The sequence below is a fragment of the Crotalus tigris genome, unplaced genomic scaffold (assembly GCF_016545835.1).
Source record: "Crotalus tigris isolate CLP2741 ecotype Arizona unplaced genomic scaffold, ASM1654583v1 scf7180000024391.5723578, whole genome shotgun sequence".
In the NCBI taxonomy this organism is placed as follows: Eukaryota; Metazoa; Chordata; class Lepidosauria; order Squamata; family Viperidae; genus Crotalus; species Crotalus tigris.
Window position 1 is genome coordinate 3387684 of NW_024100561.1, and position 27561 is coordinate 3415244.

Below are 27561 nucleotides of genomic sequence, written 5' to 3' on the forward strand. Positions count from 1 at the left end.
CAATGCAATTTACTGTGTCCAACAACTATTTAGTAATTTGTGACCATTGAGTGCTTGTCTATACACTCCTAGCATTCAGTGGTTAATATGTTTATTTAATTCTTTGCAAAATCCTAAGATCTATAACTTAGTACTGTCTCAAAATTACAATATACAGAGGCTTTTGGCTGTCATTGATTTTATCTTACTAACATACAGTATATTTTCTTCTCACAGGGTTATTTTCATAATTAAACTTATTTTCAATTTTTGTCAAAATATAAAGGCTATAGCCAAAATAGAATTTCCTGTAATAGTTTAGACTCTGTCAAAATGAAAATTAATTTTTGGTTGTAAGATATTTGGTGCATATATATTATATGCACATACACACAATTATATTATATTATTGACACAGTTTAGCCAATACTAAACACTTTAAGCCCTATTGATTTAAGATACACAGAGAGCTAAACATATGCTTAATTTCCCATTAAAATAAATAGGACTTAAAAGTGTTTATCTCTGTTTGGACTACATGTACCATGTGCGTTGTTGGAGTTTGATTGTTGAAATCAGCCTGCACAAACTGCAACTTGCCAGGCTCAACACAGCTCACTACGACTAAGTGACCCTCAGGTTTTACTTGTAAAAACAGGTAGATCGTCAAATGCAAGGCAGATTAAGCTCACATGTGGTAAACCGGATTTATTTAATGAAAAAGGGTATAGTTTTCAAAGATTCAGTAGTATATTTACTTTTTAAACTGTGCAGTAATTTAAAAAATCTGGAATGCGTATATTTTCAATGTACACAGCATTCTGTCTTAGATGGATAGAATATACATGGGGGTATACTGCTGATTTTTCACTAGACTAGCAGTGGGCTCCAGTTTCCAATTGATAACTAAGTTTAGGGATACATTAGATATATAGAATTTCTGATCCATATTAACTCAGATGTTGACTGCATATGGAGGTCATTATGATTTGTGATTCATAAATTGGATTATAACTTGGGAATGGGAGAGAGGGGGGGTGGGTAAGAAATTTACACAATTCTAGTCTTCCTAAACAATTTTATTATGATGATTAAAAACTACGACATCTTAAAAACACATATAATAGAACATGGGCAGTGTTAAAACAAGTGGATGCCAATTAAGTCTTCAACTACTGGCGTTACTGAAGCAGAAACTTTGGAGTTTGATGAGTCTTTGTTAGAAAAATATGTTACGCTATTGTGTAGATCAGAGCTTTTCAACCTTTTCACCAATTGTACCACTTTTAGGATATTCAATTAGCACCTAGCAAGATGTCAAAAACTTGATGACCGAAAAAAAAAGGAAAAAAAATGATAAAGTACAGGTAGTCCTTGACTTACAACAATTTGCTTAGTGACTGTTCAAAGTTACAATGGCACTGAAGTGACTTATGACCATTTTTCACACTTATGACCATTGCAGCATCCCCAGGGTCATGTGATTTATATTTGGATGCTTGGCAACTGATTCATATTTATTATGGTCACAGTGTCCCAGGGTCATGTGATCCCTTTCCACTCTCCTGGTTTGTTGTTCAGCTGATCCAGAACCGAACTGCTGAAATGGTACTTCGCTTCTGCCAATAAACATCTCCTCTCGAGCAGCCGGCTTCCTCTCGCCTATTTCAAACAGCAGCGTTTCATTTTTTTTCCCTCTCTTAAAGGTATAGCCTCCCGGCTGGAAAGCAAGCCTCCAGCTTTTCCTTTCAACACTTCCTTCCTTTCCGTTTTCCTCCCTCCCTCCTGCTCTCTACCTTCCTTTTTCTCGTTGCTATCTCCTTCCTCCCTCCCTCCCTCCCTTCCTCTGTGCCTCACTTCCAGCCGATGCTGCCTTTCTTCATTGATGCTGCCTTTCTTCATTCCTCATGGAGAGTGACCCCTCCCCCGCTATGTTTCTTATCTGTTTGTTGCTGCTACCTGTTTGTCGCTGCTACCTGTGAGTGCACTCGGCATGGATGACTGCCACAGAAGTTGTAAATTGGCTCCCGGCCGGCCTGCTTGATCTTCTCTCCTCTCTTCCCCTTCTCCTCCTTCTTTTCCCTTTGGTACAGCTCCAGCATACTCCTCTTCCCAAGGCTGCATCTTTTTTTCCCCTCTCCCTCTCCCATCCAAACTGTCTCCTTTTATAGCCTCGCCTGTCTCCGCACCGCTCCTTCTCTTTTCTCTTCTGGGTGAGCTGGAAGGGCCAACCCTGGGGCCTTTGCCTCATTCCAGCAGCCCTGCAGCTCCCGAGGATTCTCACGGCAAATCCTGTGCTGCGACACTTTGGCTTGTTCCCTCTCCCGCTACACTTGGCTGGGCTGGCCAGGGCCACGTACCACCTGCCAGGTGCTAATGTACCACCAGTTGAAAAGCCCTGGTGTAGATCACTCAGAAGTTATGCAATTATCTGTGAGAACAAGAGCGATGTAGCTGGAGTCTTTGAGGGACTATGGCTTTAAAATCAAATACATTCAAGGAAAGACAAATACAATGGAAAAAACAATCATAGTTTTAGAAGGACAGAAGACCCAGACTTCACTCTCACACTTCTAAATAGTAATAGTGGGTACTAGTCATACATTTCAATGAAGGAACATTTGAGAAGCTTTCTAATTAATAAAAAAGTTATTACTGGAAAATGAATAAGTCAAGGATCTCTTCTGAAAAATGCCGTTAGAAAGAAGCCAAAGTTAAGAAGGCCTCAGTCCTTAGCCACTTACATTTAAAGACAGGAAACATAAAGAAAAGCATTGTCCAGTGAAACAGCATCTTGGCAATTGGTAAATCTCCAGTAGAATTCTTTTTCTATACCCTTCAGTCACAGTGAATAAAAATCCTTTGATCTTCCTGTTACCAAAGCAGATAACATTATAATAACAGCCATCCATCTAGATTAGACAAGTATTCATATATCTTGAGGCTCCTTTTCTACTAAATGCTATGTTGCAACAATGATCACTAATCCACACAAACTTAAATAAGCATTAAAAACATGCATAGTTAATAATATACTTGCTATTATTATTAACTCCACCAGGATGGTTCCTAAGACCAGTTCCAGGAAATATGAGCAGGAGGGTCACAGTGTCTTGGTGTCCACATGGTGAGCTGTTCACTGGCTTTCTGGCCAATGTAGGAACAGAAAATTGGGTAAAATGGATCTTGGCTTCATCCAGCAGAGTTCTTCCTATGCACCTTTCCTTGCTTGCATTTCATTGCAACATCATCATATCCCAACAACTTCCCTTTTTGTGGTTAGTTGTCATGACATTGCTTTTATCTCATGTCTGGCCCATACCTAATGTCATCCTTACATGTACCCATGCTAAAATAGTACTTTTACCCACATTTCTCACAGAATTTGCTGGATTATGATTACAGTAAGGTGATTGCTGTGGATACTGACTCTTCTTGAGCCATTCTGTCATGGACCATAGCAGTAGCAATAGCACTTAGACTAATATCCCACTTCATAGCACTCTCTAAGAGGTTTACAGAGCCAGTATATTGCTTTCAAAAAACTGAGTCTTTATTTTACTGACCTTGGGAGGATGGAAGACTGAGTCAACCTTGAGCTGGTCAGGATCGAACTCCTGGTAATGGGCAGAGTCAGCCTGTAATACTGCATTCTAACCATTGTGCCACCACAATTCCAAGCAGGTGAACCTTAGGTATTGGGATCAGCTTAGAAGCTATTGGCTGCTTATGTCAAAGTGAGTTTCTGGGCACTGTGTGCCAGATCTATTGAGCAATATCAAAAATCCAGTTCTTTCAAGCCAGACTTTTTTCCCCTTTATCCACTAGGCTCAGACACCCTAAACATCAGCTGACCATAGGAGAAGAGCTATATGTTCAAATGGAAAAGAAAGAGACAATTCTACCTGAACTATTCAGCTGTTGTTCAAGTTGCTTTTTAAGATGAAATAGCACTAAGTCTATGTTTTAAAAAAAACATGCTTATCAATTGGTATTTAGCACAAAACCAGAGCAAGTTTATAACTAAACCCACTAGTCCAACAACCCCATGCATTTCCCCCTGCCCTGGCCCACATTAAGGATAGAGATTGATACTTTCCCACCAAATAATGACATTAGATTGAAGGGAAGGTTAAAAAAAAAAACTGAAATCTACCATGAACTTAATATTCCTTATATGTTATACATTAAAACAGGATCATTTGCCTGCCACATATCTACAGAAGTATTAGAAACATCACATGGTTCAACAAATCTTATGCTGGAATCATCTATCTTCTGGTTCAATTCCTGGTGAAAAACATTTGCAACTTAGCTATGAGGAAAAACACTATATCTTGACTCCTGAGATGGTTTTTCAACTTATAGGTGTACCTGATAGATTTGTGACTGCAATTGAATGCTAATTGCCCTACCCTGTTTCGTTTTAAAGCATCTTGAGAATACATACCAATCCAAAGCTCTCTTACAGAATGCATTTCTTTTCTCATCTTAGGTGACATATTTTTTTTTTTAGATGTCATCGAATAGAGGAGCAAAACAGATATATTGCCACCCACCTCCTAGTCTGGTAAATGTCTGGATCACCTGTAAGACATGTTCCCTTTCAGTGGGCTGTCTCTTGTCTGGTAGACTTAATTAAGTGCTGGTTATTATTACATTTATTTGAAAGGGAGAAAACTTTCTTTCTTAGTTTCTTTTTTTAAGTGGGAGGATCATCAGAGATTAGCTGGGAATTTGTTCAGTGAGATTTCTTTGTTTTTGATTTTTGATAGTCGGACATCTTATATTCCGGGTCACATGGAAGAATAGATATACTGGATTGCTAGCTAGGGCACAATTTCACAGGATGATGTACAACAATAAATTGAAAGTTAATCCTGACAAGATAGCACTGTTAGCAGGAAGTCATGCCTTTCTTCGGGGGAAATGATAGTCAGCTCCCCTTAAATGATCAAGATTGCAGTCTGGGAAAGATATGGGTCCAGCACCATAACTGACAGCCAAAGTAGCATCTGTGGCGTAGAGTAGCTTTCTTCATTTCAGGTTGTAAGTCATTAAACCCTATTGGAATAGAGATTGTCTTGTAAACTCTAGATTATGCTCCCATAATAAGATGGCTTTCCTGACTGCTGACAAAGGAGTCCACAAGTTCTTATCCATTCAGAGTGACAGAGCCATACTGAGTTTGGGATCAATAGCTCAATGAATTCCTGCTACCACAACTTAACTGTGATTTTTTTTTTTTTTTAATCCTCAGGTGCCTCCTTGAAGAAAGAAAGCTGTCAAGAAGGTTTGTGGGTACAGTATGTTTCTCCAATCTGTAATGATGTCAGTAGCATTCGTGGTCCATAAAGACTCTAGCACCCCTGATACTGAGTGATGGGGGCTGAGGCAATTAACTTTTTATTTTTCCAGGCATTGCATGTCTGAGAACAAATTATAATGCAGCAGCTTACTCGTTATTACCAGCAATATTGGTGCAGTATATTTATTGTCTCTTGTTTTCTTGGATCATTCTGTTAATTATTCTGTAAATATTTGTAGTAAAGGGCATATAGAAATCTATGAAATATAAGCAGACAAATATATACAAAAAATTATAGTTCTTTATAAATATATTAGAGAATAATCCCTCCTGGCCCCTGAATTATCCCTGAATTCCCCCAAATATACATATTGATTGACTGATTATGTGCCACCAAATCTTTCAATTCCTAGTGACCACATAGATAGATCTTCTCCATGAAAATCTGCTTCTAACTTGGTCTTTCAGGTCTTTTGATGGTGCACACATCACCACTATAACAGTCCATCCACCTTGCTGTTGATCGTCCTCTTCTCCTTTTTTTCCTCACCTTTCTCAGCCAAAAATCAGAGACCTAGATCTTTGCATAACAGATCCAAAGGAGGATAATTTGAGCCTGGTCATTTGTGCCTCAAGTAAGAACTCTGGGTTAAATATGTGTAGGACTTTGCTTTAAACTATGTATGCCAATTTCATTCCAACTGATGTAGACCACACTAGAAGGTTCAAAAAGATTTCCTGAACTGTTCTGTTCTGTTCCTGTTCTGAAATGCTCTCTAATGGGAAATATGACCATATCAACTCCCACCCATTTTAGCTCAATGATTCTGTAAATATGTTTGAGCTACACGCCATTTAGACTTAATTAGCCTGGCTGGTATGATCACTCTTCCAGATTTTACTTGAAAGGGTTTTTAGAAAGATCCTATATTACCGATTTAATGTTTGACATTTATTTTTAATCATCCTGAATTACTTCAGTGGCTTTTGCAGTCTCTTTAATTAATGGGAGAGATTCCACAACTTGAAGCTTCCTAGAAATAACTCCCATTGACCTCTGTGGGACTTACTCCCAGATGAGCATTTATCATTTTATAGTGTAACTTTCCTATTGAAATTGTCGAGATGTAAAAAAAAAAAAAACCACATTGGCTGTATTGTATGAAATAATTAATAAATAAATAGGATAGAGGAAGGGGGAAGAAAATGAATTAATTAATAAATAGTGAGAACTGTTCTCTGTTGAAAAAATAAAAGTAGGGTTTTCTTTAACAAAACTAGAAAGAACTGTTTATTTTTGTTGTTAGGTTAAGTAACAAAAATGTAATGAGTGATTCACCTCCCATTACTACACCTGCTTGTACAGTTTAAATTAAAACCCAAACATTGCAAATCCTACTTCACAATGCCTTTCAGTGTTTGAGACTCTGCTTTAAAGGACCTCATTGTTTAGGAGGATTAGCTCACTGCTTTTACTGGCTTCAAAGAAATGAGAATCTTCACTCACTTTTTCTATTGATCCCTGTTGATCAGATTAACTATGTTTTGGGTTCCTATTGAAAAGCAGAGACAAACAGAAGCATTTCTTAAACACTTGTGCAGAGGTTTGCTCAAGTCAGGATTCCTTTGTACCTATTAGAAATGTGAAAAGACAATTACTAAGAAGTCAAAACAAAATAAAAGAAATTGCAGTAAATTCCATTAATTAAATACAAACATTTCCGGCTAATTATCTCAATCATGAAATGTTCTTTTCGACCCTATAATTATCGTTTAGGCTACACAATTAATGATGTAGCTGCTGCTTAGTTTCATGTAGATTTTTTTTTATTAACAATGCTCCTCTTGCCTATGACTAGAGGGTTCTCAAAATGAGAGTGCTAGATCCATACACCACTTAAAGAAAAATGCCTGGAATTAAAATATTTCATACCACCTGAGCTGAAAATGGTGCATCACAACACATAAGCAAAGACACAGCAGGGAAACATGTAGACTATAATAAAATCAGTTTTAGAAGAACAAAATCCAAAAAGTCAGCTACCAAAAAAAAAAAAAGGAAAAAGGAAAAATCCAGGAACAACAAACATATGATTGGTGTCTCTAACTGAACTATTTTGTCTGTCTGTGTGTGTGTGTGTGTGTGTGTGTGTGTGTGTGTAAAAGAGAAAGTGATCAGTTAGATTTCTCTAGCAATGTGTTTCTACACAGACTAAATTATTTTTCAATACTAAAAAGATGTTGGAGAGTAAATAACTTCATACGGGTGAAAGAATGTGTGGAGAGACAAATACTAAATTTAAGATGATAACTTTGAAAGCACCTATTTTTGAGCTGGGGTTTGTGCGAAAGAAAAATACAGACAAGCTTCACTGGGAAAATAACATGGTGACAAGAAAATCTGAATTAAGACAAATCTGCATTGTGTTATGAGTGAGCTAAGTATGTAACTGAACCAAGCAGAGACATAAGAGTAAAGAGAAATGAACTGAGAGGGGAAGGAAGTGATCAAAAACCTGAAAGCATCAACCCAATCAACAGGAAGCATTCAACAGAGGTATTCAAAGCAAGTCTTTTAGGAAAGATAAGCTACAGTACCTCTACATTTATTGCCCCTAATGATCAGTAAATTTATAGGTGCAGAAAGCTGGCACACAGGCAGTTGACTTCCAATTATTACATCATTTATGGGGCAAATCATGTAGCATAGCTTCATATGAAATTTATACGGGGCTTCCTAAACTAGTGCCAGAGTTTTGAACTGAGATTAGAAACTTATTGGGAATGTATAAAGATGTCACCTGATCAGAAGATAGACAGTTCATTGGCTGGATATTTTTCACAGCCACCTCTGGACTATTATATTGAAACGATGGAGAGAAGGTTGAGAAAGGAGGTAGCAAAGTCTGAAAAAGTGGGGTAGAAGTATCACTATTAGTGATACAAAAACTGTTTCCGCTACATATGACTTTCATTTGAGTACGTTCACAAGTCTCTTTTATCTCTTATTTGCAATAACAAGAAAAAAAATCTGCATAAGATTTGCCTTGAAATATGACTTTTGAACATACTTCTGCAAAATACATATTTTCCCTCAGCAGTTGTATCTTTGAGCATTTTTAGTAAATATCTGGTGGAATATTGTAGCCCAAACAGATTTGGTGATATGGATCAGAGCTTTCAAAGGCTGAATTCCTCAAACCACTTAGATATGTCTTCTATCTCTGTCCATTCTTCCTCCAATCTTTTCTTTTTGTTGTCACAGGATAGGAACAAGACAGCAAGCAAGAATGTGTCTTACTTTCACAGATGGTTATTTATTACTTAACTATTATACCTGTAGAACTTTATTAACACAAAAGCTGGTTGCTTTCATCAGAATCATAAAAGCAATGCTCTGGTATCATACCAGCAGCTCCTCCCCTTTTCTACATGGGTGTCATATCACATCACATGTATGAAAGGGATGGGTCTTGCATCACAATGCCACTATGTTGTTTCTGACATTCTGGCCCCTTGAGGACATGGCTTTATTGGCAAAATCCTGAACATAATTATTTTCAACTTTTATGCTTTCAACTAAGCTTTCCATTTGGAAATAGAAGCAAGCTGGCACACAGTCTCTTTTAAATTTCCCTGCTGCTTCTTTAAGCATTCATTTCAGCCATTCTATTAGCTTTCAATTGCAGTCCTTCTTTCTCATTTTTGTAAAGTAGCTCTTGGCCACTGTTCTGCTTTGCTCTTTTCTAGTCACTAGCTCCTTCACCTTTCTTGGTTGCAAGTCTCTTTCTCCCTTCCTCTTGGCTGCCTCTGCTTGTCTGCTTGTCAATCCTTCAGCTATTCCAATCAACTATGCTCTCCCCCATCTACCTCTCCCTTGGTTCTTCCTTCTGTCTTCTTTCTGATGAAATGCGACATACATGCCTATGCCAGCTCCAGCAAGAGCTTTCACCTCACCTAGGCGTGTTTCTGAAAGAGCTCTTTTCATCAGCTAGCTGGCAAGCAGGCAAAGAAAGCAATGCTGCTTCTAGAAGGATTGTGGATCTACCTGAGAGGCAGGGACTTGCACCTTCTACAAGTTCCATTTCTGACAAAAATTCTAACAGGAATTTAGCAAGAGGAAAGGTTGCTTTTTCACAAGATTTACAATGATTGAGATCCTAACAGGAAACGGCAGCCATTTAGTTTCTGAGTTGATGACTCCTTCTACTGCCCAATACAGTATACAGCTTAATTGAGTTCCATTAAATGAAGGGTAAGGATGGGTAAATTTGAGGTTTTGTCATTCCTGCATTTCAAAGAATAAAACATGAATGAATTAGTCTTGTGATCTCAAAAAGACCTATGCATATCATATATTTTATAGTTTAACACTATAAATTAAGTTCAAAGGACACTGTTCTTTATAAGTTACATAGAGTACACAGATTTGAGAGGAGTAGGAAGAAATTTGAACCTCTAAATCCTTTTTTAAGGTTTTAATTTGCATATTGGTTCTGAATGTGAAAATTAAGTGATTTTATGTAAAAATGCAACCCAAATTCTTTTCCTCCTCATCTCTCTCTCTCTGTGTCTCTCTCATACACACCAAATATATATATATACACGGTAACTACATACACATAATATAAATTGGGTGGCCAAATTAATTTGTAAAAGAATAGCCTTGTTGTTTTATTTATTATATTTATTGGTATTGTTGTTTTTAACTTCCTTGAGGCTTGCATAGTCAGAAACAACATAAAAAATCAGTCAGAAATGGAATCACATGAGGAACGTGTGAGTGGGAATACTGAGTGATACTTGAAATAATGTCTAGATCATTGATTTTTCACTAATGATAATTTTGACCCTGCACCAAACTAAAATGGATTACCAAAGTACAAATAGCAACACATTTGTTCTTTTCATTGCAATTCGTATGAAAGTACAGAGAAAGCTAGATGAGGGGGGAGAACAAACAGCAAGAAAAACAAAAAATAAGCATGTCTAGGCAGGCATATGTTACCAATATATGTTAATGCTCTTAAATTTTATGATGCTGTTTAACACAATTTCCCTATTAATCTAATTTTCTGGTTCTGGAACTGGAGCACTGCAGCTAAAGAGTTTTCTACTCAATAAACTGTTTCAGAATATGTTGAAAGCAATGAAAAGCTATCAACATTTTGTTCATGCCCATCTCCAAATTCTCTATTCTATGTGGCCATAAGCAGAGCAGAACCTGACTTTTCTCTATTTCTCTCTACACTTGAAACAGGCAGAGGATCTTTCCTCATGACAATCAGATACTACAGTCCTTCCAGGAAGGCAGATCTAGGGACAGCTGCCTTAAAGTTATCTGTCCCTGAGCTGCAGAGTCTCTCTTATATTGATTCTGACTGAGGCCTATAAAATGGTGTCAGACTACAAAATGAAACACTGATGCCTCATAATGTGACCAGCTTCTTGTGCATGGCCACTTTGTGTCAGGATCAATCCTGGAATATCCTTTAACAAGAAATCTAAGGACGAGTACCCCCAACATCACAGTTTTGATTAATACTGAGGCTTAAAACTACACTTTATTTCACAGATCACATTTTTTCACGGAGGACCACATGATACATTTCTAAATCAGAGGAACCACCTGACTCCCTTCATTTGTATCTGTCCTATTAGGAAAATGTTCCCAGTCCTATCTACTTGGGGTTGTCTCTTTTTCATAATTCCATCTGAACCTCTGGAACACTGAACTACTTGAGGTTCAGCTTGCCCTGACTGAGCTCTCTTTTAACCTTACCTATCTCCTGACTCTCACCCACATCAAGGAAGAGTTGGTGTCCCAGAATTCTTATTTCAGGGAATAAACACTTGACTCCTACTTTTATCTGAAGGAAGTTCATACCATCAACAGCAGCCTATTCCCAACTTACTGCTGTTCAATCTACCACCAACTGTTCCAGGTAGTTCACCTTCTTCAGTTCTTCACTTTTACTTTCCACTCCCCACAAACAAACCTATTTTTTCGGATGCCGAGCAAACTCTAAAGTCAATTCTAATTCACTGTTCATGTGTTTCCAACTTTCCAATAAACTCTGGATATACTCCTGGATGGAGGTGAAGTGATTTCAGTTGCATTCACATTTGCCAGATTCTCTATCTCCCACCAAAATTTCTTTGAAGAGCTTTGGCATTTAGCAACTGTTGCATAGTAAATTGCTGGCAATGGTGGTAGCAACAGATTCCAAGCACAGCCCATAATGTGTCCAAAATGCATCTCCACTGACATCAACAGACTTCTTTCCTTCTTCCCTAACACCACCCTATCTTTGCCTTACAATGGCCATGATGCAAGAGACCAATGTCCTTCACAGATTTTTTTTTATCCTACTCATTTAATTTATGCTCTCTCTCTGTCACCTTCTGACATTTGTATTTGAAATTTACATTCTCTCAAAAGAACCAATGGATACATGACAATTCCACACAATTTTGCCAAGAAATTAAAAATAAAAGTTCTTAGTATACATACATACATACATACATACATACATACATTGTATGTATTAGATATAAAGACATATCTTGTTCAAGGCATTATATTTGCCTAGTATAAAACTCACCCATTTAGTTATCTGAACTTGGTGTTTTCATTCACTTAGAAAGATGGCTATAAATATTATCCCAGACTTTCCAAGCTGTAAAACGATACATGATAATGGCTCCTACAGTCGAATTGAAAATCCATATAGAATGCAAAACGTGAAATATTCAACATTTTCTTAGTTTGAAGCATTTCCGCAGCTGCTTGATAGTAATCCCAAACTTAATAGTCTTATTTGGTCTAATTACTGTGTCATAATCCCAGTATGTTTGCACAACATAGATAGGTAGGATCCAAATTAAAATTGGCTTTGTAATTCTGATCTGGTAACAATACAGGAACACAATCATGTGACCACTCACCAGGTTGTTATAAACTTTCCTCAGTCTTAAAGAGGACATAGTACCACTATAACAATTTTAGTACAACTATAGTAGATCAGATCTCTGGTGGACATGTAAGAAAGTTAAGAAATATTGGAATCAGATCTATATTTTAATTCAGAGAATTCTCAAGAGACTTTTCTTTTAGGGTTGCTGGATAAATAGATTAAAAAACCATGGAACCTTGCCCCTGTATATGACAACAGCAACAAGGCTTCTTTATGCACAGAGATGGGAGGATTCACAAATTTCTATAATGGAGGAATGGATTCTGAAATAAATGAAGTTGGTAGAAATGGCAAAATTGACTGCTTTAATTAAAGAAAAGACATTGCCTAATTTTATTTCTACTTGGAAACCTCTTTGGGATTTTTTGCTTGAAATTGAAAGAAATGAAATCTTAACCTTGGGAAATGATGATTAGGCTTGTTTATGATTATAGAAGTACTGTGTGTATAGTTTATTTTAACTCAAAAGAACATTGTATGTTATGCCTTTATCTCTACCAAAGGCAATCGGAAGTTATTTTTTTCTATAGCTTATTTATCCTTCTTGTCTGCACTCCCTAATTTTACTTCATATTTATACATACTTACATACACATGGTGTGTGTGTGTGTGTGTGTGTGTGTGTGTGTGTGTGTATGTGTGTGAGTCTGATGTTTAATTTAAGAAACAAAGATAAATGTGACTTCAGGGACCCCCAAGATTGCTTTGTCCTCTGTAGTTCTGTAGTTACATCTTTAAAGTCCTAAAGATTTTAACTAGTGTCATAAATTATTCTCAGAAAACAAGAAACAGCTACTATAGTGCACACATTGCTAAAAGATGGTCTTCAGGTGCATATCTGTGTTTTGATGTTTCAGGAAAGTCTGTGACTCAGATCTTAACCTTTATATGGGGAAGCACTATCAAGTGATCTTAGAGAGTAAAAATCAAAATGTATTCTCTACTTCTATTTCAAAGAGGTAGATTATACCCCATATAATCAATCTGTTTAGAGTCAATAAAGGGGCTGAAGTTAATAGAAACTGTTCTCCTTGATTTCAGTGGATAAGAATTGTACCTAAAATAGCCAGCACTAATCCAAGGACCACGAGTGTTATATGCCAAGCTTCAGGTAGATATCTAATTGGCATAATTCCATAGTTATATAAATTTATGCCTTTGCATTCACATAAAATTTACATGCAACTCTCAAATATGCTGTTAGTCAGGAATGGAGATCACATGATTAGACTGTACCATGATTTGGACAATGGAATTAAAACACTACCTGAGGATAATCGGGATATTATAAACTGGGAAAGCCAGACAGAGAATGGGCTGATGGTGACAAATACCATGGGATTGTCTGAAGATTAAAGGACCTGTAATAAATTGATTAGTTAATCTGTTTGCCAAATACATGTTAATCAATCTGCAATAAATTTTTTATTGTGGTCCCTTCCAGTTCCCAGTATGTGACTCCTAAAACCTCCAGAGATCTCACCACTGAAATGGGCAAAAATGCTAATTTACAGAGGCATGTGCTTTAAGGTTATTCATTGCTGTTAATTTTAACCATGATAAAATTGGTATGATAAACCTCCATGAGACTTAAGATGCCCTTTTTGCCCCTGAAAAACTCTTAAACTTCTCTCCAAAAGTTGGACATTTGTTTTTTAAAAATCCCTGCCCTCTGGATGGCAAAAGATCTGTCCTTGTTCTTGGAGCCTAAATAAGCATTTTTACAAAAAGAAGAGTAGATTTTGTGGAAAGGAAATAAACTCATTGTACACATACAACTGAGAATCTGAGTTAGAAGAATCTTAAGTTTGAGAAGAAAATACTTTTAAACTCCAGAGGTATTTATAACTTGCTCTAAAGTTTGGTCTTGTTTTCATCATGAAGTTAAAAAGTTTAGTATGTTTGGTTTCCTACCTAGAAAGAGGAGAGAAAAAAATAATTATGGCCTACCTAAGCCATTATAGTTAAGTATTTAAAATTGTAGGTAAGAATATTTTTCAACTGTTTAAAACAATATAGATCTCAAGCAAACTCATTGGAGAAGATAGCAGAAGATCACAAAGAAACTGCCAGTTCCAATACTGTCATTAAGTGGAGGGTCCATATAACTAATGTCTCAATCTACAATTAGCTGAGAAATGAGAATTCGGGGTTTATTAGAAATTAAAATTAATTCTACATTTATGGACATTTACTATTTATATTTTCCAAATATATTGAGCAGACGGATGGTATTCTAAATGGACTAAATCTTCAAAACATGTCTGTAATAGATCTACACTTACAGTATTTTGAGTGTTACATAATAGTTATTCTGGAAAAGGCTAAGGACTCTATCAATTGTGCCAATGATTGTCATCCTTGCTGAATATAGATGCCAAGATTTTGACAGCTACCTTGGCACAAAGATTACAGAAGGTATTAGTGTCAATAATTCAGCTCAATCTGGTTTCATGAATGGACATCAAGCCTTTGACAATATTAAATTATTGGTGGGCATTTTAGCATTCTTCTCAAACACTATATTAGAATAACATAGTCATAATGGCCTCGTCAGATGTGCAGAAAGCTTTTGATAGAGGGCAAATTATGTTTCTGGAACAAGTTATGGAAAAAAATGAACTTCCATCAAATTGTGTATCATGGATAAAAATGTATTATTATAATCTTTCTGCTCAGGTAATTGCCAATGGGATTATATCCCCTGTAATTAAAATGCAGTATGAAACTCATCAAGAATGTCCCTTATCTCCTTTAATATTTAATTTGGACTTGGAACCTTTGGCATGTATAATAAGACAATTGGGTGAAATTCAAGGTATTTAGCAGTAGGAAATGAATACTGAATGTAAAATATTATTAAAATGATATTATCTTACATTTAAAAAAAATAATTATCAAAGTTATTTTCCCAGATTGGTAGAATTATAGTAAACTGTATATACACTAAACTGGAATAAAACTATTATTTTAGCAATTAATAATACTATACCAATGTAGTACGTAAGAAGTAAGTTTTGAGTTTTGTTCAGATTATTGGGTACCTGAGAGTAATTATTTCTAGGAAAATGGATATGAATGATAGTTATGACTATCACAAGCCATACAGCATAATTAAAGGGTGATATTATGAAGCAGATGAAAATACCATGTGCCTGGGAGAAATCATAAATGTGGTGAAATGGTTTCAAGATTGATGTATGCATTGGGAGAATCAGCAATGATACATTAATGATTAATTTCTTATGGAAAATGGAATGGTCAGACAACAAAGGTTTCTCTTTTAAAGCTAAAGCTTTCGTATTCTAATGGCGGTGTTAATGTTCCTGATTTTAAATTTTTATATAGAGCTCATTTATTAACTTCAGGGATGTTTTGAAAAGAAAATACATTGATACTGAATATGTGCCATTATGGGCCTACAAGAAGAATTATTATTTGGTGCCTAGAAATCCTACAAGAATTTTGTTCTGTGCATAGTAGAAATTCTTAGATATTGCTGGAACTTAAGGCAATTATTGTAACATTGCTTATTGTTGAATAAGAACTTGACTTTAAGAAAATGAAAACAGAGTGGAAATCAGGATAATTAAACAGTTAATTATTCATAGTTTTAAAACTTTTGAAAAATTAATAGCCCCTCCCCCCACAAAACCAGCAAAATTCTACTGGCTGAATAGTCATTTATACAGCATTTGTTATATTTCTTATTTGGTTCAACTCCTTACCAACGGATGAAGCTGATACTGTAATTTTGAATGCATTGGAATAGGTGTTCTAGACATTGAGCCAACAAGCCAACAATTAAGGAATTTTAGAAAACCAAATTCAGATGATATGGAAAAGAACTGACATTCCCTATTTTACAAAACCAGTGGTCTCACATTGTTTTTATGTCTTATGATTCAAAATTCAACTTGATTTTTAAAAAAAACAAGTCTCTTGCACTCTCCAATGGATGTTTAAAATCGGAATGGGACAACTCTCTATTGCCAACTCACCACAGCCAGTTTGCTGCAAGACAGCTCACCATGGGACAATTTAACAATTCAATTTAATTATTTGAAATAATTTTAAATATATATTTTTTGCCATTCACATTTCATTTTGTCCTTACTTTTGCATCCTTTCTTTAATGATTCTACTCCATCATTTCTTCAATATTAGTGTAACTTTTGTCCCAAAGCGAGTTGTCCCATGACAAGTTGGCTGTCCTGATGTTGCAGTTATAATAAATTTGAAAATATATTTATTTTATCTTTATGATCATCGATAGTTCTTTTTAATCAGATGTCCTTATTCTGGTGAACCAGATTATTGGAAAGAAGTTGTCATTTAAAGACATCAATATATTGTTAAATTGTGATTCAGATAAACTATATAAAATCAGAAATACGTACAGTTACAAGGAGTTTTAGATGTATACTACTTTTAGATGTATACTACTTGATCAATTCCCTTCCATAAATGTTTATGTACAATGATTTGTAGCGCTTAAGAAAATTAATGTAAATTGTTAAAAGAAAAGGACAGTTGGGCATATCAACTGTCATCTTCATTTCTCAAGAAAGACAAGCTAAGAAACTAGGGTTCCTGCAGGAAGAAAACAAAGCAGCACAAAAGTCAAAAGTGGGTGCAGTCACTACAGGGAAAAAAGAGAAAGAAGAAAGAAGTAGTGCATCCATGCCCAGGGACAAAGCTCCAGCAAAAGCTAAAGAGAGAACATGCAAAGAGAGAAGAAGAGAAAGAGTATCTAACATTTTGTAAGGAAATCATTTAATAAAGGGGTTGATGACACTTTCTCAAAATGTCAAGTATTCCAAAGGCCCAGAAAGATTGAGGGCATCTGTACTAAATATCATTACAAGCCAATGTTCAGATAATGAAATCAAATATCAAATACTAAGATGAATTTTAAATAGCTAACAAGAATACCAGATTGAATGACCAGTGAACACTGACACAATATTCAGAATGTCATTGTTTAATGTGTTGCTCGATTTCAGTTTTAGCCCTGGCACATTGTTGTGATGGAATGTGAGAGTGACCTCAGAATACCGGCGTGGGGGAGGGATATTGCCTAAGGAAAGATGAAAAAGAAAGTGGGAGGAGTCCACAATTGAATAACAGAGAGAAAGAAACTTAGAAAGGATGGGTACTAACTTATCAGGTGATAAAAAGAATAGGTGTGACATATGTACTTTCAGATTTGCAAGATTTTTTTTTAAAATGTAGCTTCACATTAGTCTATATGGTCAGCTGGCAATTTTAGAGGCAACGTGGAATGGCCTTGAAGGACAGAGAGGAGAACCGCTACTAAGACAACAATTAGGTAAGAGAGGGTGAGTCCTCGCAAAGAAAACAAATTTGAAAAAAATGTTTCAAATAGGTCCCTCCTTAGTTCACATGAAATTAAAATGAGGAAGGGAGAAGCATATTCAGACTTCAGTGTTTTCTGTTATTATAGCTGTTATAATAGAACTAGTTCTGACTTATATGGCATTAGTTTTTTAATCTGGTCAACCTTGTGGTCTTCTTGTGCATTGTGAATGGCCAAGAGCTCAGTAACTGAGGCTATTCGAGACCTTCAGAAGAGAGTGCTGCTGAAGAATCAAGATCCAGTTTATGTCCATACACTTACAGCACTACAAACTCTTTTAATAGTGAAAAAAGAACCAATACCCATAATCTACAATAATTCACCAAGCCAATATTCTACCAGCAGCCTTTAATCAAACAAATCCAATAAAAAAAGGTGGGTGGTGGTGGTGGTAGGGACTGAATAACTATGTTTCCCCATGGAAAGCTTCTACACATATTCCATACCTAGAATTACCCATTTTAAAGAAAATAAATATCACTGAGGGAATTGTATGTATACACATGCCCTGCCTGTCATGTATATGTATGCGTACATATGTACTCTTTTTTAAGGATAAGCAACATTATGTTGAGAACAGAAAAAGGGAGATAGAAAAAAGAAGCATTCCAAATAAATTAAAAGCAAATGAATAGTTAAACTGAATTGACTAAATTGAGTCATATAATACCTGCACAGCATGCCTCTATATTTAATAAAAGTGGATGCTATGTTTATTTTGTACTTATTGAAGACAGACTATAATACCCTTGTTTAGATCCCTGGTTACTATATCCTTTAGGAAGTGGCACGTAACTTGCAGCCTGTGGGCTGGCTGAAGATTTTCAGAGTATTTGATCCAGACCTCTGGAAATGATCTACTTGATGATCATTGGTCTATGGTCTATGATCTATGGTCCGTCATTGGAATTGTAGATTTTTATCCCCCCTGGCTCTAATTCTGGAGGGCACAACAAACAACAGTCTCATACATCAATCTCTATTCTCAGAGGGCTTTATAATTCCTGGAATTTGCCAAAAGAACTGGAGCTTCAGGAGGCCCATTGCAGCTCCAAAATTGGCAAGTCAAGAATTGTTAGGGAAGCCATATTTTTTTTTCTCTTGCAATCTCATGCAGAGGTTTGTATTGCATATCTAGTTTCTGTCTATATGCAACAGAAACTAGATATGCAACTTAACTCCTGGTTTACAATCCAGTATCGTATCCAATGGTGGGATTCAAATAATTTTGAATTGTTCTCTTAGTCACAACCTCAGCTAATACTTGGTGGCCTCGTCCCCTTTCCCATGTGCACCAACTGGGAGACTAGAGAGATGAAGCGTCTGTTCCTGAAATTACCTCTGAGAAGCACCACCTAGTTTTTGCCTGAGTGATGTGATCAAAGGTGCCACATTTGGTTTCCCTCACTCCTCTCTTGGACTTTTGGGGAGGGTTTTTTTTTTCCCCTGCCAGGAAGGAAGTTGAACGAAAACCAGATGTATTCCGGAAAACACAGATTTATCATAACCAGTTCACTGAACACAACAAAAGGTATCGGTTCTGCCGAACTGGTACGAACTGGCTGAATCCCACCACTGACCGTATCTCGCTTTTCTGACTGAAAATATTGCTGAGCTATGCTTTATGCTTAAGAGCAGCCTTTCTCAATTTGATTGATATATTAAAGTATAGGTAGTCCTCAAGTTATGATCAGAATTTGCATCATAAACCATAGGGGTCAAAAGCTGAGGCACCCACTTGATTGATCCCATTTTATGAACCTTTTTTTGTGATGGCCATTAAGTGAATGCAGCAGTTGCAAAGTGAATGCAGAAATCAGAAAGCAAACAAAGTGATTGTAAAGTGACTTCATTCCTATGGGTATTTTTTGCAGGAAGCTGACTGAGAGGATCAAAAAAACAAGAAAGTTCATAACTTGTGGTCACATGACCACTACAACCAGCCATAAAAGTGACCTGGTTTCCAAGTGCCCAAAATGTAGTCATGTAACAGCAGGGGATGTGCTGCCATCAGAACTCTGGGTTGTAAGTACCTTTGGGGGAAGATAATGTCCACTAAGCAATGACTATTTGGTGAAGACTATCTATACGAATCTCACAAAAATAAAATGCACCTGATAGTTAAAAGGTAAGAAAAGGTGGGCTTAGACTCTAATATCATTAGGATGATTGAACTCCATCCTTGTTGGTTACAATGAGACCTTGAAAATAATCTAGATAATCAAAAATAGTTCTGAAGTTGTTTGTCTTTCATTACTGACACTTAAAAAAAAACAATCCTAAATAACTGCAAGACTCATGTGTAAAGATAATCAAAGAGTTAAAAAATATGGAACCATAAAATTATATTTTTGAACAATAATATTCTTGTGGTAGAAGTTCTTATCTGTGCATTGCACTGTACTTGGCAAACAAGTCTTTCTACCTTTTAAACAAATAATTCATTAGGTAATTAAATTCAAGTGAGATTACTCTAATTAAATATACACTGCAGCAGAATCATAATTTATATGTGGCCTAGTTAAAGATGAACAATCTTTTATTCCTGACAAAAAAGAGAGCGAGAGAGAGAAAGAAAGCTTTAAAAGAATTCCCCAGTGACTGGAATAATAGATTCCTACACCAATGTGCAGAGGTCACTACAAGAAAGGAGACACACCAAATGTAACATAAAGAGACTTTATGTCTAGAGATACTAGAAATTCAGGTTTTTGTGTGGTTTTATTTTTATCCTCTCTCTCTCTCTCTCTCTCTCTCTCCCTCTCTCTCTCTCTCCTATTAAAAGACCTTTTGAAAATCAAAATTATCTCTCTAGAGCAGATAAGTTAAATAAATATGCCCACAAACAGAAATGCATCTCTGAAGGTATTAGTTCTGCGTAATTTCCAAGGAATAGCTAACTAGACCTTAGAGAAAACAACACATCTTGAAATGTTTGGAAAGCTTATATTGGCCAAAATATGCCAGGACTTTAACAAAATTAGAATTTTGGAGCTGGCGGTGCACTCTATGTCTCTGTTCCCTTTAATAGCATTAGGAGTTCAAACCATAAAGACTTTAATCAGGAGAGAAAAAGTTCAGCTCTAGGCTTTGATCTCCTTCCTCTTGGCTGTTTCAAGCTGACAGATTGGCTGAATGGCATTCTCCCATCCATGTGTAAGACATGAGTCTTGTAGTGTTTGGCAGCTTCCTGGAAGGTATACCTGTACTGCAGCAATCTGTGTCACGTTGCTTCTGCGAGGCATTGATTTGGGAGGCTGCAATAGCAGTGCAAACTAATTACACACAAACACACACACACACACACACACACAGAGAGAGAGAGAGAGAGAGAGAGAGAGAGAGAGAGAGAGAGAGAGAGAGAGAATCATAAAAATCCAGTCAAAAATAGGAGAAAAAAAAAGAAGAGCAAGCAAGCAAGAAATTCATTACAATTTGTGGCTGTTGTATATTTCTGGCTCAAACAAGATAAATTCTTTGGGGACATCACTTGAATTTTAAAACAAAATGTAAAGCAGCCTAAACATATCAGATGATCACTTTAGAGACAAGATGAAAATTACTTTGTGAGTTAAGATCAGATCTATAAAATATTTATAGGTAAACAGCTATAAGACTATTCGTGGATTCAAATAATTTTTAGCTGCTTAATATATACATACATGTCCATCACACTACTCCCTTTTGGGGTAGATACCATTAGGCAGTGCTCCAAAAAAATTTAAAGAAGTACCAAGAAAGAAATTAAAAGCGTGAAATAAGAAAAAAGGAAGAGAGCATAGCTAAAATTAGCTCGCCCCAATACCATTCACAATACTTCTTTATACGTCTCTATTCTTGCAAAACATTCTTGTTTCCACCATAACCAGATATCATTTCACACAATATCTTCTCTTATTTTCACTTCTCTCTCTTAACATCCCACTATATCTTTCTGGGTCTTCTCTTTTATCTCAACCCAGTCATATAAACCACAGGATGCCAATTACAAATTACCTTCTACCAAAGGGAACCTATATTTATGTTCCAAACTACTAGATCTCTAATGACACCAGAAATATTCTTTAAACATTTGTCTATAGCTACATTAAACAACTACGGGGACATTGCACATTTTAATCTTACTCCCTGCTCAATATTGAACCATTCCCATTTATTCCAGTATATGTTTTGCTTCACTTGTATATCTCTCTTATCACAGTGAGCAAGCATGTTCACCTAAAATAGCCCATAATTCAAGACTATTTATTTTATTGTACACTTTCTCTCAATCAGGAGAGGTTCAATAAACCTTCTTTATCACGTCTATTCATTTTTTTGTGACCTGCAGAAGAGCACAACCTGATCTGCACGCCCCCTGCCAGGCATAAAAACCACATCACATTTCTCCAATTTTATTCATTCTCATTTCATATACCTATTTAAGTAGCATTGTGCCAAATGCTTTCCATAGAAATTTAACAAAAAAAATCCCTCATAATTGTTGCATTCGCTCTTGCTTCCTTTTCCTTTCGCCTTTCCACAGAAATTTAACAAAAAAAAATCCCTCATAATTGTTGCATTCGCTCTTGCTTCCTTTTCCTTTCTGCAGAAGAAGAGTATCAGCATTCTTTCGGCCTTCCAAGACACATGCTGTCTTCATACATTGAAGAGGTTGCACAGCCACTCCATCATCAAACTGCTTCCATGCTTTAATATTTCTCCAGTTTTAACAATTGCAATCATTCACTTTTCAATATTCCCACAGCAGATCTGACTTGTTTTTCATTTGGTCTTTGGCATAATATTCATAGATTTTTTTTTTCAATTTCATTATTCCAGATACCATTTCTATACAAATCTCTGAAATACTCATTTCAGTTTTTCTTTATTTCAGTTGCATCCCAAAATATTTCACTGCTTTTACTTTTGATTCCTTCACTCTGCTGGATCTTCCTTCTTCCGCCCTCATCAATGGCTTCCAAATTTTTATTTTTATTTCTATCAAAATTGTTCTGCATTTTCCTTGTCTCTTTTAATTGTATTCATTTCTTGCTTTCCTCCCACTTTTTCTCTGTATACTTAGCCTAAATATCTTTCATTCTCATTTGGTAGCAATTATTCTTTTACATTTGATCAACCCAGCCTCTTTCACTTCATCATTCCATAAAACATTGCGGTTTTTTTTTAATTTCCCAGCATCATTTCCGTAACTCTCTGTGACATAATTCTTTTCATGGTTTCAAGCAGCTTCCATATCCTCTTTCTTTATGTCTATTTTTCACTCATTCTTTTTGAGATTAATCCATCGTCTGATACTTTTCCATGCTTTTCCATACAGGGTCCCTACATTCTACTTTTACTCTTATTTCTTTACTTTCCCCCCTTTTCTTCTATGTCCACTTTTGACATTAGAAAGAAATGTGTCCTATTGAGAATCTCGTATCCACCCTTGTATCTTCTCTAATTCTCTATTTTTTCCTAAAAAATCCAATCAGTTGTGACATGCATACACATGAATAAATTTAAGCAACATATTCAAAGCCAACAATACTTTTTCTAAGCAGCTTCTTACCAAATAGTCACTGTTCCCATTAAATTCTTCAGTCTTTAAATGGCTCTGTCCCTTTTTATGTTGTATTTTCTCATTTTGTTCCTAATAATATCATCCAGTAGAGTTGTTTTTCCCCTCTGGATCACATTCATTCAGAATATTGTACTTTTTTCCTCCCCAAACTTGTCTCCTATTAACACCATTCATTGAAGGCTAACATGCTAATATCACCAACCTGTGGATTCCTACTTTCATATGCACCCACAACTGGTTAAATGACCACTCAGAATATATTGTCTGATATACACTTTTACCCATTCATTCATAATTAAAACAACACTTTTATTTCGGAGCATAAACTCAATTCCATTCCACAAAATCAGACTATTTTCATTCAGATCTATTGCTATCCTTCCCTTTTCTCTTAATTTCACTGGCACACAAAAGATGCATTTACTTTCTTTCGTTTCATTTGCCATTTATGTTCTTTATCATTCACTCTTCTTACATTGCAAGTTCATCTCTATATCAGAGCAAGAGTGGTATAGCAGGGAAGATAATGGGTAAGGAGTGGGGAGACCAACCATTTAGTTCATCCTCTATCAGAAAAAATCCTTGGAGCAATTTTTGCCCCCCCCCCCACACACACACACACCAAAAAAATAATACTGGCACACATTACTATTGTAAGTTGCCCCAAAGTATTTGTTTTTGAATAATATATTAATATTGTCATTAAACAGAAGCAAACACTAAGCCTTTTTCATTACTGTTCACTTCTAACCCAAACTAGAAACTTTTCTGAAACTCTTTCTATCTAAACTTGGGAGTGCAGTTCAGAGTCCTTCTGCATTGCAAGGGACATGGATGACCATGCTACCTTCTCTATTTATCTAGGCTTTTCAGGCTGTTTAGAAATCAGGATAATAGTATTCTTATAAATGTTGTGGATAATCCATACAGGTGTATAAGATTCCATTTGGCAAATATTTGTCCATAAAAACTCTAGGAAGAAAAGTAGAATGTCCTGCTTCTTCCAGCTCTTTTTTAAAGTTATTCAGCTTAAATCCCCCCCCCCCATAAAATGAATTTATTGCTGAGGAATTCTGGGAGTTGAGGTCCACACATCTTAGATTTGCCAAGTTGTAAAAACACTGAGTTAGCTTCAGAAGTGGTAATGATGTGCAGGGCTGAGTTGCATAGTTGCTTTTGGTGGTGATCACTGGAGAATATGCCTGACTTGTCAAATGTAGCAGTTACTAGTATCCCAGTTTGGTGATAAAAAATTAGGCAGAATAAAGATGTCATGAATGTGTACATTACACACAGGGGCTGGGATGAAAGACACCATTTAAAGAAAGTCAGACACATCCTGATTGTATTGGAAATTACAGTAGGACAATATAATCTAATCTTTTGAATAATGCAGGGGAATGTTGTTGACTGAGCAACCTTTAGATAGCAATTTTTCTTATACTTTTCCAATATGTAGACAATAATAATGTACATGAAAGCATACCATAGTGACCTGTAAATCACTAGCCAACTTCCAGTGGATCTGCTGATTGTAGAGCTTCTTGTAAAGAATGTTGTAGATGATCAGGGGTGGGCAGAAGAAAAAATCTTAATCAACAGGTAGACCTCTGAGTTATTTACAGTAAAGGTCAGATTTTATTTAATAAAATCAGTTACAATATGACTCTTGCCCCAACTAATGGAAAGAGTAAATCCTGTTCAATTCTAGGATTTTTTTTAAAAAAAAGTCTGTTGTATACATTGATTAAGTGTGTGTGTGTGTCTGTTTCACCTGAGTCTATTTACTGGGTCTCAAGATTCTAGTATAAAATAAAAAATGCCACAAATTTAAAGTCCATATAGCTTTGAATTAAATCACTTTGAGAGAGACTCAGAATCTACTGCTATGCTTCTTTAGTACTTGGGATTACATTAAGTGTTTATTTTGCTTTATCATTTTAAAGACTGTATATTTGCTTCTATTGGAAGCAGAGATGAGTCAATCAATCTCTCATTATTGCTGTAATAAGCATCACTTATAGAATATCAAAGAACATTTGGAATATAAATGTGAGAAAGAGATAATGCTTGCATAGCTATGTTATGAAATGTATATTTTAAAGTTCTAGGTTTTTTTTTTAAAAAAAAAACAAAGCTATTTATTAATTCACACCAGAGGGATACTGAATTTGTGTTTCTCAGATAGGTCCATATGATAAATGTCAGCCATATGAAGCACTAAAACAATTTAGTCCATGGCTTAGAACTCTGTGTTGAAAGCAAAAGTGATCAGAATTTTCTGGACAACCAACATATGTGTGCACCTTAAATAGTTACTTTGATTTCATCCTAAAGTTGAAATTCAAAAATAAATCTTTAAAGGCACTGCAAGATATTTTTAAAAAACAGACTGGATGCTTCATGATTCATTTTTACTGATATCTATTGAATTTAATACCACAAATGGATCTTCCTGATCTTGGACACAATTGATCTAAGAATTCTCATCAAAATCAAAGACCAAATCCTAATTCTTTATAGAGGATATTCCAGGTCTTCAAATAAATTAAATATACTTAAATTGTATATATTTTCATTTCAAAAAGTGCAAAAGTTGAATCAGTGCTTACCACACATATATGTGTTTTGATGCTTTAAATTTGTATATATAAAATGAAAATGTGTGTGTGTTTATGCTCATGCATACAAACATATGAATATATATATAATATATATTAATATAATATATTAATATGTGTGTATGAGCATAAACACACACACATTTTCATTTTATATATACAAATTTAAAGCATCAAAAAACACACACACACACACACACACACACACACACACATATATGAAGACCAATGCATTTATATATGGAAAGGGATTACATATTACTTTCCAGAACATAAAGATGGAAAGGCAGAGCAGCAGGGGAACTGCCCAATGGAAGGGGAAAAAATAGCTTATAAATGGGACTGAATACCTTGCTAGTTGTTTCCAAAGTCTGGACAGGATTTTCTTCACTCAGTTAGAGTCAAACCAGCATGAACACCAAACAGGAGCAGTTAAGCATCAAGTGTGCATATATTCTTACTTAATCCCAAAGATAAATAGAACTGTTTTGTTTAAAAGACATCAAAACACCAATGGGAACAAAAAACAAGAATGTCAAAAAATAATCTTTATTTTGATCATTAAAAAGCCTAAGGTAATATGCAACTTAACAGAAACAATCTAACCTATAAACTATGGAAGAAGTAGGTAGATTAGAATTACTGGCACCAAGTTTTGAACTCATTACAATACTAGAATCTATATTAAAATTACAAAATGGAATAATATAATTGTGATCTAGTGGTTAAGATGTGGATTAGGAGTGCAGAGGTCTGGGTTAAGAATGGCAGCTGGCTGGATGACCACCTACCGATACCTACCAATATTTACAGGACCAGCATAGTAAATTACAGTCCATAACTGTAGGGTAAAGAGGGCTTTATTGTGCAGTGGGTTGATTTGGGCTGATTATCTATACTTATAGCTACAGATACAGATATACACATACATACTGTGACTGTTAATATTTCACAATGCATGTATAACAGGATTAAGAGTAATAATAAACTACACTATGGTAATTTTGATAAAATGTGACAATAAAAATAAAAAAATATGTAGATGTTAACTCTGCACGATTTAATTACCATACTCCAACAATTTTAAACCAAAATGAAATATAAAATAGCAGTCCAATATAAAAATGAGTATCGTTAGATTGCATCAATAAAATTTGTTACTCATAATTATACTATGTTAACTAATTGTTTGTGAGTTTTGCACACTAATAATGCCCAATGTGGCTTGACTGGTATTTTATCTCAGCTGCTTTTTGTTATTTCTCATTTCTTTTTTTTTTAACTATATTATTAGTTTGTCTTTCTTTTTAAGCATTGTTAGTGTTGTAAATCACCCAGAGTCCTGTATTTGACAAGGACAATCATATAAATTCAATAAATGAATAAAAAATACATATAGCCAGAGTATAATTTTAAATATTTATTCTGTAAAAATATTGACTATAAATATAGAACATAAAATTAACCAGGATGCCCAAATAGTGTGTTTCTTTAAGGATAAGAAACACAGCAAAGTTTCTAAAATGTTCCTAAAAGTTTCAATATAGCAGGAAGTAAGGAATCCACAATGCTGAACCTACACAAACTATTTCTGCTTAGGAAATGTCCCTAAATCTGTCTTTGACGACTGCTGATGGTAGAATATTAAATCACAGTAATAAAAAAAGCTTTTTAATATTTACAGACCATTAACTGATCTGAATATCTTGCTGGTTACCAGGAACATTCTA

The 27561-nt window shown here is 35.5% G+C and overlaps 2 long non-coding RNA genes across 5 annotated transcripts in view; one reads left to right on the forward strand and one right to left on the reverse strand.

Moving 5' to 3' along the window:
• The window catches only part of LOC120301753, a 67967-nt gene extending 60970 nt beyond the window's left edge, over positions 1 to 6997 (forward strand). For 2 of the 3 annotated variants that reach the window (XR_005555015.1, XR_005555017.1), the window contains exon 4: positions 5240 to 6997. This is a non-coding gene — a long non-coding RNA (uncharacterized LOC120301753). Of the gene's footprint in view, positions 1 to 4493; positions 4550 to 5239 lie in introns of those variants that run through there. The other variant, XR_005555016.1, reaches the window with a different exon arrangement.
• Positions 1 to 27206, reverse strand: part of LOC120301752 — a 29422-nt gene extending 2216 nt beyond the window's left edge. The window contains exons 1-4 of one of the 2 annotated variants that reach the window (XR_005555014.1): positions 26182 to 27206; positions 24697 to 24750; positions 6795 to 6919; positions 2724 to 5544 (exon numbers count right to left, since the gene is read on the reverse strand). This is a non-coding gene — a long non-coding RNA (uncharacterized LOC120301752). The remainder of the gene's footprint in view (positions 1 to 2723; positions 5545 to 6794; positions 6920 to 24696; positions 24751 to 26181) is intronic. The other variant, XR_005555013.1, reaches the window with a different exon arrangement.
• Positions 27207 to 27561: the final 355 nt, after the last annotated feature.